The sequence below is a fragment of the Grammomys surdaster genome, unplaced genomic scaffold (genome assembly GCF_004785775.1).
Source record: "Grammomys surdaster isolate TR1022 unplaced genomic scaffold, NIH_TR_1.0 186, whole genome shotgun sequence".
Taxonomy (NCBI): domain Eukaryota; kingdom Metazoa; phylum Chordata; class Mammalia; order Rodentia; family Muridae; genus Grammomys; species Grammomys surdaster.
Genome location: NW_021604631.1, coordinates 3210011 through 3224592, shown reverse-complemented (window position 1 = coordinate 3224592; position 14582 = coordinate 3210011). Strand labels below are relative to the sequence as shown.

General features: G+C 38.9%; 1 pseudogene; it reads right to left on the bottom strand.

Annotated features, from left to right (window-relative positions):
* Positions 1–12777: 12777 nt before the first annotated feature.
* Positions 12778–12901, bottom strand: LOC114622116 (annotated as a pseudogene).
* Between the last annotated feature and the right edge of the window lie 1681 nt (positions 12902–14582).

The window sequence follows — 14582 nt, the reverse complement described above, 5'->3', positions numbered from 1 at the left end:
ATATTCGCTAATTCATAAGCCTCTCATATCTTCCCTCTATTTACCCATTGCAATTTTGCTATTTGCCTCTGTGTATAACCATTTCTCATAAACATATGTTAAACAGCATTGGGTCCATTCTAATTTAAACACATTGCATCAATTTACCTCTTAAATATTAGATAAGCCTGTTTGAGAAGAATTACAGTGTATGCATCTATTTTATAATTTTATTTTGTTCTACTAGATTTGTTGAATAATATGTGTATATATGTATGTATATAAACTGGTATATATGTACATATCTACCCTCACCACCTTAGCCACTCATCTTACTGCTTTCTCTCTTTTTACAAATGTGTATTCATGTGTGCCAGCTCATTTCCATATGTATAATAGTTATGCAGGTACCTACAGAGTCCAGAAGAGGGCATTGGATCCTAAGAAGCAGGAGTCACAGATAGTTCTAAAGTTACCACACCCATGTGGTGGAAACTAAACCCAGGTCCTCTACAATAGCAACAAGTGTTCTTAACTATGGAGCCATCTTTACAGCCCCTAATTTCAGTTCTTTTCAGTGGATGGAGACTGTTCTTTTGGCAGGGTACTTCCCCCATGTTGGTAACTATACTTAAACAATGTGAATTTTAAGTGGTTGTTAAGTAAAGGTTTCTAGAGATGTCATTTTGATCAAGATGGTGTCTGTTCTGTCTACCAGCTCCAGTTATTAAACTCTTAAAAGATACGAGCTGAGAAGAGCTGAGATCGGCTCACTGTAACGGGACTGCTCTGCTTCCTCCTCCTGCTCTAGAATATCTGGCTTCTGCTGTTGTAGCTCTCCTTCAGCAGAGCCACTTCAGTAAGGTTGTTTCCATTATCATCACAAATTGACTTCATTATGATGAAATCATCAGGTGTGCTTCATGTTCTTGTTCTGGGATGTTCTTGGTCTCACACTAATAGTTACTCCAGGATTTTTGTGAGTGTTTTAATGCTATAATCTCTTCCAGCCTTTTACATTTAAAGTATTTGAGGCTTTAGTGATTAGAATATTATCTTTACAAAGTGGAAATTAGGCCTGCTCCTCCATGCTATGTTAAATATTGTCTTTTAGGGGAGTTTATTTTGTTTACTTATTTAGCAACTTTACTAAATATAAGTTTGTATCTTAAGTTAGCCGATTTTAAATACACATAATTTGATGGTTTTCAATAAGTGTACAAAGCCCTGCAGCCATCCTCATGTACCCATTTTAAAGTGTTTCATCCCATATTCCTATTCCTTACAATCAATCCTCATTTCTTGGCCCAAACATTTATCTTAATAAATGTTTTACTTGGTCAATAGTTTTTAAGTTTATTCATGACAGAGTACTTTCTTTCTTACTAAACATCAAAACAATTCATGCTTATTTTTACCACATCTTGCTTAACACCAGTGGGCAGATATTAGGTCATATAAATTGTGTAGATACTATAAGCAGCAACATATATCTTCTATTTATCCTTGATTTTAACTATTTGATTAACTGTATCTTGAGATGACTATTTTTGTCTCCTCTACTTGAACTTCATTGTCTTTCTTAGATTTTTGGATTCATTAGTTGTTTTCAGTAAATTTAGTATATTGTAAAACTATTATTTTTAATGTTTTCTTTCTTATTTCCTTAACTTCTTCCCCCTATGCAACTTTTCATCTCTTTAAAAATTAAGATTCTTAGAATAAATGTTTAGAAATGGAATTCTTTACCAGAATCTTTGTAGTTCCATAACCAACCTCTATTGGGTTTGTGCCCATTTAGATGGCCCCTGTCATATAATAATCCCAATAATAATTCTCACATTGACTATTGTGTGATACCATTTTGTTGTTTTATACACAGAGTTTTTCAAATCTAAACCTTATAGACATCAAAACAAACCTTAAATTAAAATGGATATATAGAAATGTAGAAAATATTTTGTTGTCTTCATAATGGATATAGGTCATCAGGCTCTCATATCTAGTCTGTCCAACTGACTGAATAACTAGAAACTTGTTTAATGGTGATCCTTGAAAAACTTTTGTGCACATAGATATTATTATCCAATTTAAGTAGTTTCTGGCAAATAATTTAAATATTTATTTTGAGTCTTAGAGACAAGTCTTCTATTATGGATTTTTATATGTCCTTTTGTATATAGCACAAACATAGAAAGCCCTAAACCTCATGATTGCTTAGGGGCCTGAATTTGACACTTCAGAAAAAGAAATGTGTTTGGCAAAACCTTAATTCATAAGCTATCAATAGAAGCAAGAGTGCCTGATGCTATGTCAAAACGAGAAATTCACCAAGAAGTCATTGGATTTGTGTTTTGTTTTGTTTTGTGTTTTTTCCTATTGACAGTCATCAAGATTATGAGTACATTTTCATGAAGAGATAACTACCCATTTAGTAACTACCCATTTACCCATTAAGCATTTAGAATTGAAGAATTAATGCTAGAAGATTCCACAGAAATCCACATCTGCAAAAATTCCTGGGCCAATAGATACAACTATTCATTATATTGATTCTGGGCTGGGAAGAAAATAACCCAGAGCGTACATAGGAAGCCACATTCCACCAAGAGGTTGATTCTCCTCACAACAACTGATGCCATCAAGGACAGCTTTTTGACAGATGAAATCACTGTTTCTTATTCAAGACAGATTTGATAGAGTAGAAACTCTTGACCAAAGGAAAAAATTGGTCACCAAGAATCCAGAAAACTCCTCAATGACCCATGGTATCTAGTATCAGAATAAAAGAAGCAACTGTATAATGGACTTCATGTGAATTTTACAAAGAAAACTAAATTAACCAAAAGGTCAAGTGAGGAAGAAGTAGAAGTTAGACATTACTGGAAAATAGTCTATAACTGGAGCTCCATTAGATGGATCAGGTAATTCTGACATTGGGAGTTTATATAGGCTTTAGGCCATAATGGCTAAACTTAGTCTTGCAAGGACAATGTAAGAGTCCAGTCATCAGCACCACAGGCCCCATGACAAATGCTTATAAGATAACAGAGGAGGCAAGAGATGAAACACTGAAGAACGATGTCCACCTAAAGATAGCAATGACCATCTGGACCTATAGCCGAGAATTTTAGTCCTGTAATTGGCTACACTGGCTGATTTTTCAAAGAAGCAAAAATATGATTTATGTCAAAGGTCAGACTGTCATGTTAAGATATTAAAAACCACATTAAGCCAACTCCCAAGGACTTATCATTCTATGCATAGATTTGTGCATCTGCCATGGCTTATCAGAAATGTTTCTATTTGAAATAGATGGCAAAGGCTGTAGGATCAAGATGTAGAGAATGAGAGACTGCATGGTACCCAGTGTTAAACAGCGTCTATATCACCACCCCTTCTCCAAAATCTTAGGGATCTTTGTGGAAGAGGAGACAGAGAGATATATAAGTCTGAGGTAGTAAATGAAAATAGGGGTATAGTGCTTTCTAGACCCAGCAGGGCAGCCAAATCTACGAATTCACAGCAATTGAGACCGCATGCCCAAGATGTGCCCAAGGTCAGGGCAGATTAAAATGGCAGCATGGAAAGGGGATGCTGGTATGAAGTCCCACCCCTGACTAAAGGAGCTGTAGACAACTGATCACTGCTGAAAGAGGGAGAAGCAGTTTTCTTTATGGTAGCCCCTTGTGGGTTGACCACCTTCCAGTGAAGGTCACATGTCTAAGAGTGTATGGGCAGCACAAATTGGACTGGATTCGGTGTTAAAAAAAAAAAAGACATAGATGAATGGGTTGGAAATAAACCTAGGGTGCCTGGAAGGAGAGAGTGAATATAATCAAGATACACTGTGTGAAATTATATATTAGAAAAAACTAACAAAGTAGGGAAATTTACATTTTTTATAGGCCAGTCAAAGCATACCTATCTAAACACTTCTAATTCTCCTATTGGGCCTTAAGAAGTTTCTTGCTGTGCCTTTACCCAAGAAGAATACTAGATCCTTAAGTATAACAAACTTTAATCTCCAAAAGGCAAAACTTGCTTGAAAATATATAGTTTTATTGACCTTGAACTGAACAAATTAAACAGCCTCCTAATTGACAATTTTAGTCTAAAACTCACTTAGAATACATGTTGGGAAAGCTGTCAGGCAAAAACAAGCTCTGAATTGCCAAATTTCAAAGTGGTTCACAGTGGCGAGATTCGGGCATATTTTTCTACCTTGTTGAAGAAAATGTCACACAAACTAGGTATTTAGTTCCCTCAAAGATGCCATTGTATTCTTCTTCACATTAACGACAATGCAAATTCCCCTTAGTAATCAGCTGGCGAACTTATCACCTCAATGATCAGATATTTTGGTGCTAGACAGATAACAGGACATTACCTGCCAGGTCAACCTGGTGAATTTTAAGAGAACAGACCGGAAGTCAGTATTTTGTAAGTCTGATATAGTGCTGTATTTTCTATTCCCTTTCCCATAGCAATAGCTATTTTTATCATAAGAGAATGCTTCAGCATGAAAACCCTACGTCTCTTCTCCTACCACCTTACCTCCTTGTCATTCTTAGTCAGACCAAAGGAATTTTGTTAAAAAGAGGGAATTCATGGTTTGAGAACACAGTGAAAATAATCTGGGTTCAATGGCTCATTCTGTGAATAACTCACGCTGTGGAGGCTCCGACAAACGACCATTTAATATTTGCTCAGACAACGTTGAATTCTGTACAGTCCCTAAGAATTGTGGGTAGTCCAGGAGATGCAAGAAGCGACATTAGAATATGTCCAGGAGATGGAAGGTGCTGGATTAGAACACTCATCCCACTCTATCTCACACCTTTGAATAATAAACAAACAACAACAACAAAAAAAAAACAATTTCTCTCGGCCCTCACTTCTCACATCCTGTTCATGTGAGCTATCCTCAGCAACAGACTGCCAAGAGACTGGAATCCCAAACACCGTGATGGCTTGCAAGTGTCTGATTATTTAAAGTAGTGAAATGTCACATTTGGCACCATGCCTGAGAGGCAACCGCTGTGCTTAGCTAGTGTGTGAGCAGTTGGTGGGCCCTGCCAACTGACAAGCCAAGTCAAAAATAGTGCTCACATCAACAGTCAGAATCACATGGCTTAACTGAAAGTCCAGAAACTGTGGCACTAACTGGACCAAACTGAGGACCTAGAAAAAGTATACGAAAAACAACCAACCTGGTTTGCTAGCCTGCGGGGCCTCAGTAAGACCACTGACTCCACTGAGCTGTTCTGAGTGTGTTATTGTATTAATTATGCATAAATCATTTGAAACTCTAAAACCATATTGAGTTTTTAGAATATTGAATCTTATATAGAATATGAGTTTATTTTAAAAATATTTTACATAATTTTCCTGGCGTGTCTCCTAACAGTACAGGTACACAGAACTTCTATAGTTTATAAAAGACAGTTCCACACACTAGAGTTTCACAGTGATTTTTCTTTCTGTGCCTGATTTTATTTCATTTAATGTCACATCTATCAGTTACATACACCTTGCTGCGAATAATGAAGATTCGTTCTTCTCGTGCTGAACAGTATTCCAGTGTGCACACACAGCACATTTTCTAGATCCATTCATTGATCTGTAGATACTTGTCTATTCTATACCCTAGCCCTTGTGAATAGCACCATGGGCATGCTGCCATCTCTTCGGGATGCTGCTATTATTCTCAGAGATGGGTATAACCTGTAAGGTAGGTTTCTTTTCTCCTTGCTGAGGCATGTGTATACCATCCTGCATATCTATTCCAATCTCCACTTCTAACAGCAGTGTCTGAGAGTCCCACACTCCACACACTCACCGGAACTCCTTAGGTCTTTTCTCATAACAGCCACGTTATACCTAGGCTGAGAGGACAGTCCACTGAACCTACTCTTTCTTGTTTGTGCCCATAAACACAGCCAGTAGCCTTTGAGAAGTTTTAAAATTGCCATCCAAATGATGTTTTTATCAGTGAACTCACACAAAAAATAATCAAATAAAACACGTTTAGTCATATTCATCTTTTCTTCTACATTTTATTTCCTGAGCATCTTAAGGAGTCTTTTGCATCCTGCACTATTAAGTAGTTTCCTATCTTTTTTGTCAAAGTCTTACATCCTGGCCTTTTAGAACTTTCTAGGAGAAAATTACTATTTAGTATGGTGTGGGGTAGGAATGAACTCTTGGTTTTTTCCAGAATGATAGCTAATGTTGAGCATCTATTTTCTCACTGCCCTGCAGTGTTGCTTCTGTTCTGCATCAAGATATCATGAATCTAGATTCTTTTTCTGAGCTGCTGATCCTGCTTCATGAGTCAGTTGGCTTGCAAGCAGGAACATCAGGATGTCAGATACTGGAGAACAAATCCTTGCAGCTTTTAAAACAAGGTCCTGCATCAGAATTTTTATCAGCACTTTATCTCCTCCAATTTGTAGCATCAACTTGTCAGTATTTTTAAAGAAATAAAATGAGATAAAATTAAAAATAAACTTTTGCTTAATATGTAGACACAGATACCTTCTGAGTATTATGATTTTCAATCTACCAACATCTCCTCACATGTCTTCATGATTGATATTCTTCTTAGTGTCTCAAAAAGTTCTATATTTTTTCACTAATGACATTATTTTTGCTTATTCCTAGATATGCTTTATTTTTGTATTTTTGTAAAAATTGTCGCTTTTAATTTAATTTTAAACAATTAAATAAATATTAATTTTAAACAGTTTTTTAAGTTGTTTCCATATGCTGATAATAAATACAAATTCAGTTAAATATATTGTGTCTCACACTTAGCCAAACAGATTCTAATATTAGGATATTATTAGGATATGTCATTTAGTCTTTATACGTTTCTGACCATAATACCCTGTATATCTACTGAGTGTGTGTGTGTGTGTGTGTGTGTAGTGTGTATGTGTGTAGTGTGTGTGTGTGTAGTGTGTGTGTGTGTGTGTGTAGTGTGTATGTGTGTATTGTGTGTGTGTGTGTAGTGTGTGTGTGTGTGTGTGTGTGTGTGTGTGTGTGTGTTTTGGGGGACATAAGTTCTCTATCTTTTGCTGATTTATATTAACAGCACCCAAATTCTATTGAAGATGATGAAGGTAGAAATGTATGAGACACAGTTTTATTTTTCCTTTTGATTGCCAATAATCCCACATCTGTTTGTTCTACTTTGTATTTTTCTTGCTGCACATGGACATATTATTTCAATATTTTCATCAGAACTCATAAATATCATTTTATTTAGGTTTTTCCATTCAGATAAACAAAAACAGTTCTTGTTTTAATTCGTGACTGATTCTAATGAATATTTTATGTGCATTGTTTAAAAATTTTACTGAGTTATTCTAAAAGAATATTGCTATCCTTCCAAATTATACTTTATCTTGCAAATTTAGGCAAGACTGTGGTTATTATAATAATTAACAAATTGTTTTCCTGTAATATTTTTGGAAGAACCGAAGGAATTGGTCACTTTCAAAGATGATTAAATTTCATTTATACACCATTACTGGTCAAACTCACACATTATTTTTAATTCATGTGCCTTAATTATAATAGAGATTATAATATAAATATATAAAGATTATATATGTAAATATATAGAGATTATAGTTATAAATACACTAAATTTTGTTTTAAAAAACTTTAAAATCTGCTTCAGATTATTTGGGAATATTAATACAACCTTAGAGTATTGTTGTTAAGCTTCAAAATAGTATGTGACTAAGTCACATCCTCAAACATTTATAGATATTTAAAAAAGGAAGGTCCTTAGAAACAGTCAAATCCAACAATCTTGTTCTATAAACTTGGCAGCTAAGATATCTGAGCCAGTGACAGGGGATTAAATTCTCAGCATTACACAAAGATTAGAATCCAGGTGTCCTGATTGCTTCTTTTTCTATTTATTCAGAATTCATTTTGTCCCCCCATATTTTTTTCCACTGATAAAGGAAGTTTGGATAGTGATTACATGTTATAATATTCAGACAGAAATTCACAAACAGACTTCAGACAATAACAGATTTCTCTGACCAAGGATATCAATCCAGAGGGCATGGTTGTTTACACTGGCTAGTTGTATATCAGCAACAGTCATTTGGGAAGAGGAATATTAAAAAAAATAGACTCAATAGGATTGGCCTGTAGGAAAGTCTATGGGTCATTTTCTGTTTTGGTTCTTTGTTTGTTTTTGTTTTGTTTTGTTTTGTTTTGTTTTGTTTTGTTTTGTTTTTGTTTTACTGATGATTGATGTGTGAGGCAATCTGTCCTCTGGGCAGGTAATCCTGAGTCATACCTGAGAAAGCTATGAGAATCAAGCCAGTAAGCAGCACTCCTTTTTGGATTCTGCTTGACTTTTGCCTCCAAGTTCCTGTACTGACTTCCCTGAGTAAAGTAAACTCTTTCTTTCCTCCAAAGTTGCTCTTTGTCATTGTGTTTCGCCACAGCAATAGAAACCTTAACTAAGACAGATATGGTTTTGATTGATAGTTTCAAACTGCTCAAGAATAATTAGGATATATTCCATTTAGGAAGCATCATAGACAGCTAGCAGTACATTAGGTCTCATGCTTCTAGTTTCATTTCTAAGAGCTTGGTTGGAATCATGAGTCAATGAGCATCTCCACAAGACGCCAAGCCTAAGATAATCTTGGCATCTATGTGAATTTTGACTCAAACTCCCAAATCACCTGAAGAAGTTGAGTGTAAAGAAACTTTTTCTACAAAACTTGAATTTATCATATATAAATTTCTACAAACAAGAACACTGTCAGTTGCCATCGATTTTGAGGGAGAATAGAGGGCATATCTGCGCAATAAAAGCCTACTACATACAAAGTCATCACTCGGACTTGAATTCTGGAGTGCAAAGATACCTGAAAACATTTTCTTCCTTGAGTTTGCTGTTCAGGTCCCTGGCAGTGATCCTATCTACACAGTGTCAGATATGAGTGAAGGCTACCTCCTCTTGTGTCTCTTTTTTCTCTTCTCTCTGACTCTCTGACACTTTTTTCTTTATGAAGAATGGATCCTTCACTGTAACATTTTTGTGTTCTTCTAAGGTTTATACTTTAGTGTCCTTATGATTATCCTTTCACAGGTAAAATGACAACCAGCACACTTGCCTCTGCTAGAACAATGGGAACACCAGTTCTTTAGAGGATAACGTCTTTTCAATTTACTACATAATCATTGGAGTCAGCCCTGAGGGTTAACTATCCATCTAGAGATGAAGGCAGCACTCACTGAGCAAGTGTGCACTCTGCTCATCTTTCCCCACTCCTCTCAGTCCATTTACTCCCAATTAGGTGATTTTACTCCTTATTCCAAGAAACATTGTCACAACTTCTGCCCATTTCTCTTCTTGTTCACGGACTAACTGTTGGGCTGCAGAGATAGGTGCATTAGCCACTAAAAGCATATGCTCACAGTCTTGACTCTCCTCCACAGAGTAGATGGTAAACCCCTTTCCTCGAGTTTTCTTTTTTTAAATATTTTTTATTGGATATTTTTTATTTACACTTCACATGTTATCCCCTTTCCAGGTCTCCCCTCCAGAAACCCTCTATCCCATCCGCATTCCTCCTGCCTCTGTGAGGGTGCTTCCCACCCACCCACTTCTGCCTTCTAGCCCTGGCATTTCCCTATACTAGGGCACCAAACCCCCACATGACCAAGGGCCACTCCTCTCACTGACAATCAACAAGGCCATCCTCTGCCACATATGCAGCTAGAACCATGGGTCCCTCCATGTGTACACTTTGGTTGGTGGTCCTGTCCCCTGCAGTCCCCAGAGGTTTGGCCAGTTGACACTGTTGCTCCCCACATGGGGAAGCAGGTCTCCCTCATCTCCTTCAGTTCCTTGGCTGAGAGTATCTGCTTCTGTATTTGTCAGGCTCTGGCAGAGCCTCTCAGGAGACAGCCGTATCAAGCTCCTGACAGCAAGCACTTCGGCATCCACAGTAGCATCTGGGTTTGGTGACTGTATACGGATCCCCAGGTGGGATAATCTCTGGATGGCCTTTCCTTTCAAGGCCACACTTTGTCTGCTCCACACTTTGTCTCCATTTTTTTTCCTATGAGTATTTTGATCCCCTTTCTAAGAATCACTGAAGCATCCACACTGTGATATTCCTTCTTCTTGAGCTTCATATGGTCTATGAATTGTATCTTGGGTATTACCAGCTTTGGGGCTAATATCCACTTATCACTGAGTGCATACCATGTGTGTTCTTTTGTGACTGGGTTACCTCACTCAGGATGATATTTTCTAGTTCCATCCATTTACCTAGGAATTTCTCAAATTCATTGTTTTTAATAGCTGAGTAATACTCAATTGTGTAAATGTACCACATATTTTTTTATCCATTCCTCTGTTGAAGGACATCTGGGTTCTTCCCAGCTTCTGGCTATTATAAATAAAGCTGCTATGAACATAGTGGAGCATGTGTCCTTGTTGTATGTTGGAGCATCTTCTGGGTATATGTGCAGGAGTGGTATAGCTGGGTCCTCAGGTAATACTATGTCCAATTTTCTGAGAAACCATCAGACTAATTTCCAGAGTGGTTATACCAGCTTGCAATCCCACCAACAACGGAAGAGTGTTCCTCTTTCTCCAGATCCTCACCAGCATTTGCTGTCACCTGAGTTTTTAAGCTTAGCCATTGTGATTGGTGTGAGGTGGAGTGTCAGGGTTGTTTTGATTTGCGTTTCCCTGATTACTAAGGGTGTTGAACATTTCTTTAGGTGCTTCTTGGCCATTCAAGTTTCCTCGGTTGATGATTCTCTGTTCAGCTCTATTCTCCATTTTTAATAGGATTATTTGGATCTCTGGAGTCTAACTTCTTGAGTTCTTTTTATATATTGGATTGGTAAACATCTTTTTCCAATCTGTTGGTAGCTGTTTTGTCCTCTAGCCCCTAATGACTGCCAACTCATGCCATCCTTTCCTTTAACTCTTTGTTGATTCTTTGTGAATTTCACATCATGTACCCCAATCCCATTCATCCTCTCCTTGTACACACCCTCCACCCTTTAAAAACTAGCCCCCAACAGAAGAAAAAAATCTCGTTGTGGAAGCTATAGTGTGTTACAGTGTGCCCTTTTGTCCACACTTCTTTGCTTGCAAATGATCATTGCAATCTCTCATTGGTCTGGCACAATGCCTCTGGCTTCTATACTATCAATACTGGAACCTCACTGGGACTCCTCTCCCGGTGTCATGGAGACCCTGTAGTTTTGGATCTGTGGGTACAGGCCCTTCATGGATTCCAACAGTTCATTCATGTGGTAAATACTGGAGTGGAGCAATTCAAAGCCCTGGATCTGGGCCTGAGACATATCTGAGCTGGTTAGCCCACCAATTTTCATGCTCTCACATCCTCAGGGAAGGCTCACCCACAAATCCTGAAACCAGGGCCAGCCCTACTCTGCTGTATCTATGTAAGTGAGGTATAGGGCCTGCCCTCCAAAATGTTGCAGCTAGTAAGGGGCATGGTTACTTCTTCCATGCTCATGTCCCCATGCTCATGTTCTCCAATCTGCCATAGATGATGAGGGACAAGGGAGGGGAGGAGGGTGTCTCTCGCTTATCCTCACCACCATCCAGGAGACAAGAGGCATACTCTCTGGACTGGCTCACCTACAACTCCCACATCTAGGGCCAGCTCTACTGTGCTTCCCAGGTGAGTTACAGGGCCTGCTCCTAAGTGCTGTGGCAGGTGAAGGACAAGGATGGCTCTCCTGCTCTCAGGACCCTATCCCTCCACTGGTGCCAAAAGCAAAAGGGAGGGGAGGGAATCTTTTCTTCGCGGATGTCAATGCACAGAAGACAAGAGGCAGGACTGGCTCTCCAATTGTCACAACCTCAGGGCCAGGTCACTGGTACCCTAGTAGGTACAAAACAGTCAGCTCTACTGTGCTATCCAGATGAGAAGCAGGGCCTGCTCTCTGCTCTCTGAGTGCTACAGCAGGTGAGGGTCAGGGCTAGCTCTCCTGCTTTTATGATCCTGCCAGCCATAGGTGAGGGGTGGAGAAGGAGGGAGGAGAATATCTCTCCATCATTCATGCTACTGCATGGGAGATGAGTGGTAAGGCCAGTTGTCCCATGCCCATGTCCTCGGGGCCAGCTCACCCACAACTCTCATAACGTTCAGAGCCTGCTCTCCCAAGTACTGCAGCTCACTATGGGCAGGGTCTATTCTTCTGTTTTTATGCCCCAGGGCCAGCTCTTCCACTATGCCCAGGTAAGGGATGGGACCAGTTCTGCACAGGCCTCAGATATTGACATGTCTCCATGTGACAGCCCAGACTAATGATATCTGCCTGGCTTTTGGTGGTAAAAGACTCTTGCTGCTTCAGGACCATGGACCTAGACATGGCCCCTGGAGGCAGCACAAGCCAAAATCCCATCATGGTCCAAGATGGCATCACCATCTACTCACATTAGGCCATTCCTCATTTTCCTCAAGTGGGCAGTTCTGCCTGTCTTCATTTGTGCCCACATCCTTCTGTTTCTCTTTCTCTTCTGGTTCTCTACCACTTACTTGTTGCTTTTAGTGGTGCCCAGAGTCTCTGAGTGTTTGGGGTCATCTCAGGAGTGGTTTTAGGAGTGCTGCACCCTACTTGTACATCATAGCACTGAGCAGGGGTCATCTTGGTCATGTTCTGCCCTCCCAGGCCTGTGAAGTGCCAGACTGGTGGTCATCTCAGGCTAGCTCCCTGTCCAAATCCCCGTGGCACTGGTCTGGTGGTCATCTTAGGCTCCCGTTTTTAAGGGAAAATCATTCAGATGTAGATCAGAACAGTGAGTGTAGATGGAGCCTCTCTCCTTTCTGCCACTTACTGATGCATATGTGACACAGCAGCCACACCTGATGTCTCTAGGGATGGTCTCTGCCTTTCTTTTTAAACATAGTAAAGGTCTTAATCTAATAATCTCAGTGTTTCCAGGATTCTGAAAATACATTCCTCCCATTATATATTTAGAAGTCTCATCTACAGCCCAAGCGCCCAGTGGCCTATTATTCTCATCTAAAGCTCTTACTTGAAAACTGTCTAGTGTCCTTACCGTTTGCACACAGAATAGTGGTTACCCTTATGTTGAAAACACTCAGTTGAAAAGATGCTAAGGGCTTCTATAACAAACTACTTCAGCATGGGTAACTAACCAGCAGCAGAAAGTCATTTCTCAAAGGTTCAAAGGCTAGGAAGCTCAGCAATTAAAGTGAATTCAGATCTGTTGATCTGTTTTCTGCTGAGGACTTACTTCTTCATTGAAGAATGTTCTCCTTACTGCAATTGGCTGGAGTACTGAACAAGCTCGATGGGACTTTTTTTTCTTTTTCTTTCTTTCTTTCTTTCTTTCTTTCTTTCTTTTTTTCTTTTCTTTTTCTTTTTATTTTTTTTACACAATTCTATTCAAACTCTCTGTTTTCATTGTGCTTGGACCTGATCATGCTAGGACCTAGTCACCTTCCAAGATCTCACCTTCTATTTCATCATCTAGAGCATTAGGATATTAACATAGGAATTTGGAAGAGAGACAATGTCAGACGTTGGCAAGATGAAGACACTTACATCCAACATTGTTAATGACTTTCTGGTGGATCTATATTGCTTCTCCCCAAAATTCAAGTTGACAGATTTCATTATCTTAGCAATTCTCTTTTTCAGAGAAATATTTAATATTCATTCTTCCTGTGAAATTAGACTCTAGACTCCTTTTCACCTGCTGTTCAGAATCAGAAAGAATTTCTCCTTCATTTCACACGGCGAGACATTCTGTTATAGAGGAGCATAATGACACTGGAAGAAAAGTTTGAGTTGTGTTGTGGTGCGGTGGGACAGGCAGCCTCTGTGAGAGCACCACTGTCACAAAAGTCCCCACTTTAAGGCCCTAGGAATGTTTTGTTACTCTGAGACCCACAGCATTTCCTAGGACTCTCAGCTGTGCAAATTATTTCCTTTTATACTCGTCTTGAATCTGCCACAACTCTCAGGAAGTGTTCAAATTTCATCCTTCTGTATCTTAACATCACTATTTGGTGAAACAAAGATGGAGTGGAATTCAATGTAGGGAGGTGGGAAGACAATGCAATGGGCAAAACCTCTGGATCCACAAACAGAAGTGCCACACAGCTAAATGTGCACTGGTACAGAGAACATGCACTCAACAGCACTTGCTGACAAACAGACACTTGTTAAGACACTATGGTGACATGCCACCCTGCTTCCTGTCATGATGATAACAATTAAGCCTCTGAAACTGTAAACAGACCCAGTTAAATGCTTCCTTTGATAAGAGTTGCCTTCTTCCTCATGTCTCTTCAGAGTGATAAAACAGTACAACAGATTTGACGCATGAGTGTTGAAAGTTTGTGGCCAGCATGTCAGATGATGCTGATTTGAGATGAACAAACAATGACGTCATAAAGTACAAAAGAGTTCCATATGCCTACCATCTTCAAGGAGTCCCGTTTGTAGCATTGTTCTTGTTCTAATTTTTAAAATATTCTAGATAACATATATTGTTTCATTTTAAAAAGACAGAGAGAGATACTTTTCAATAAGAA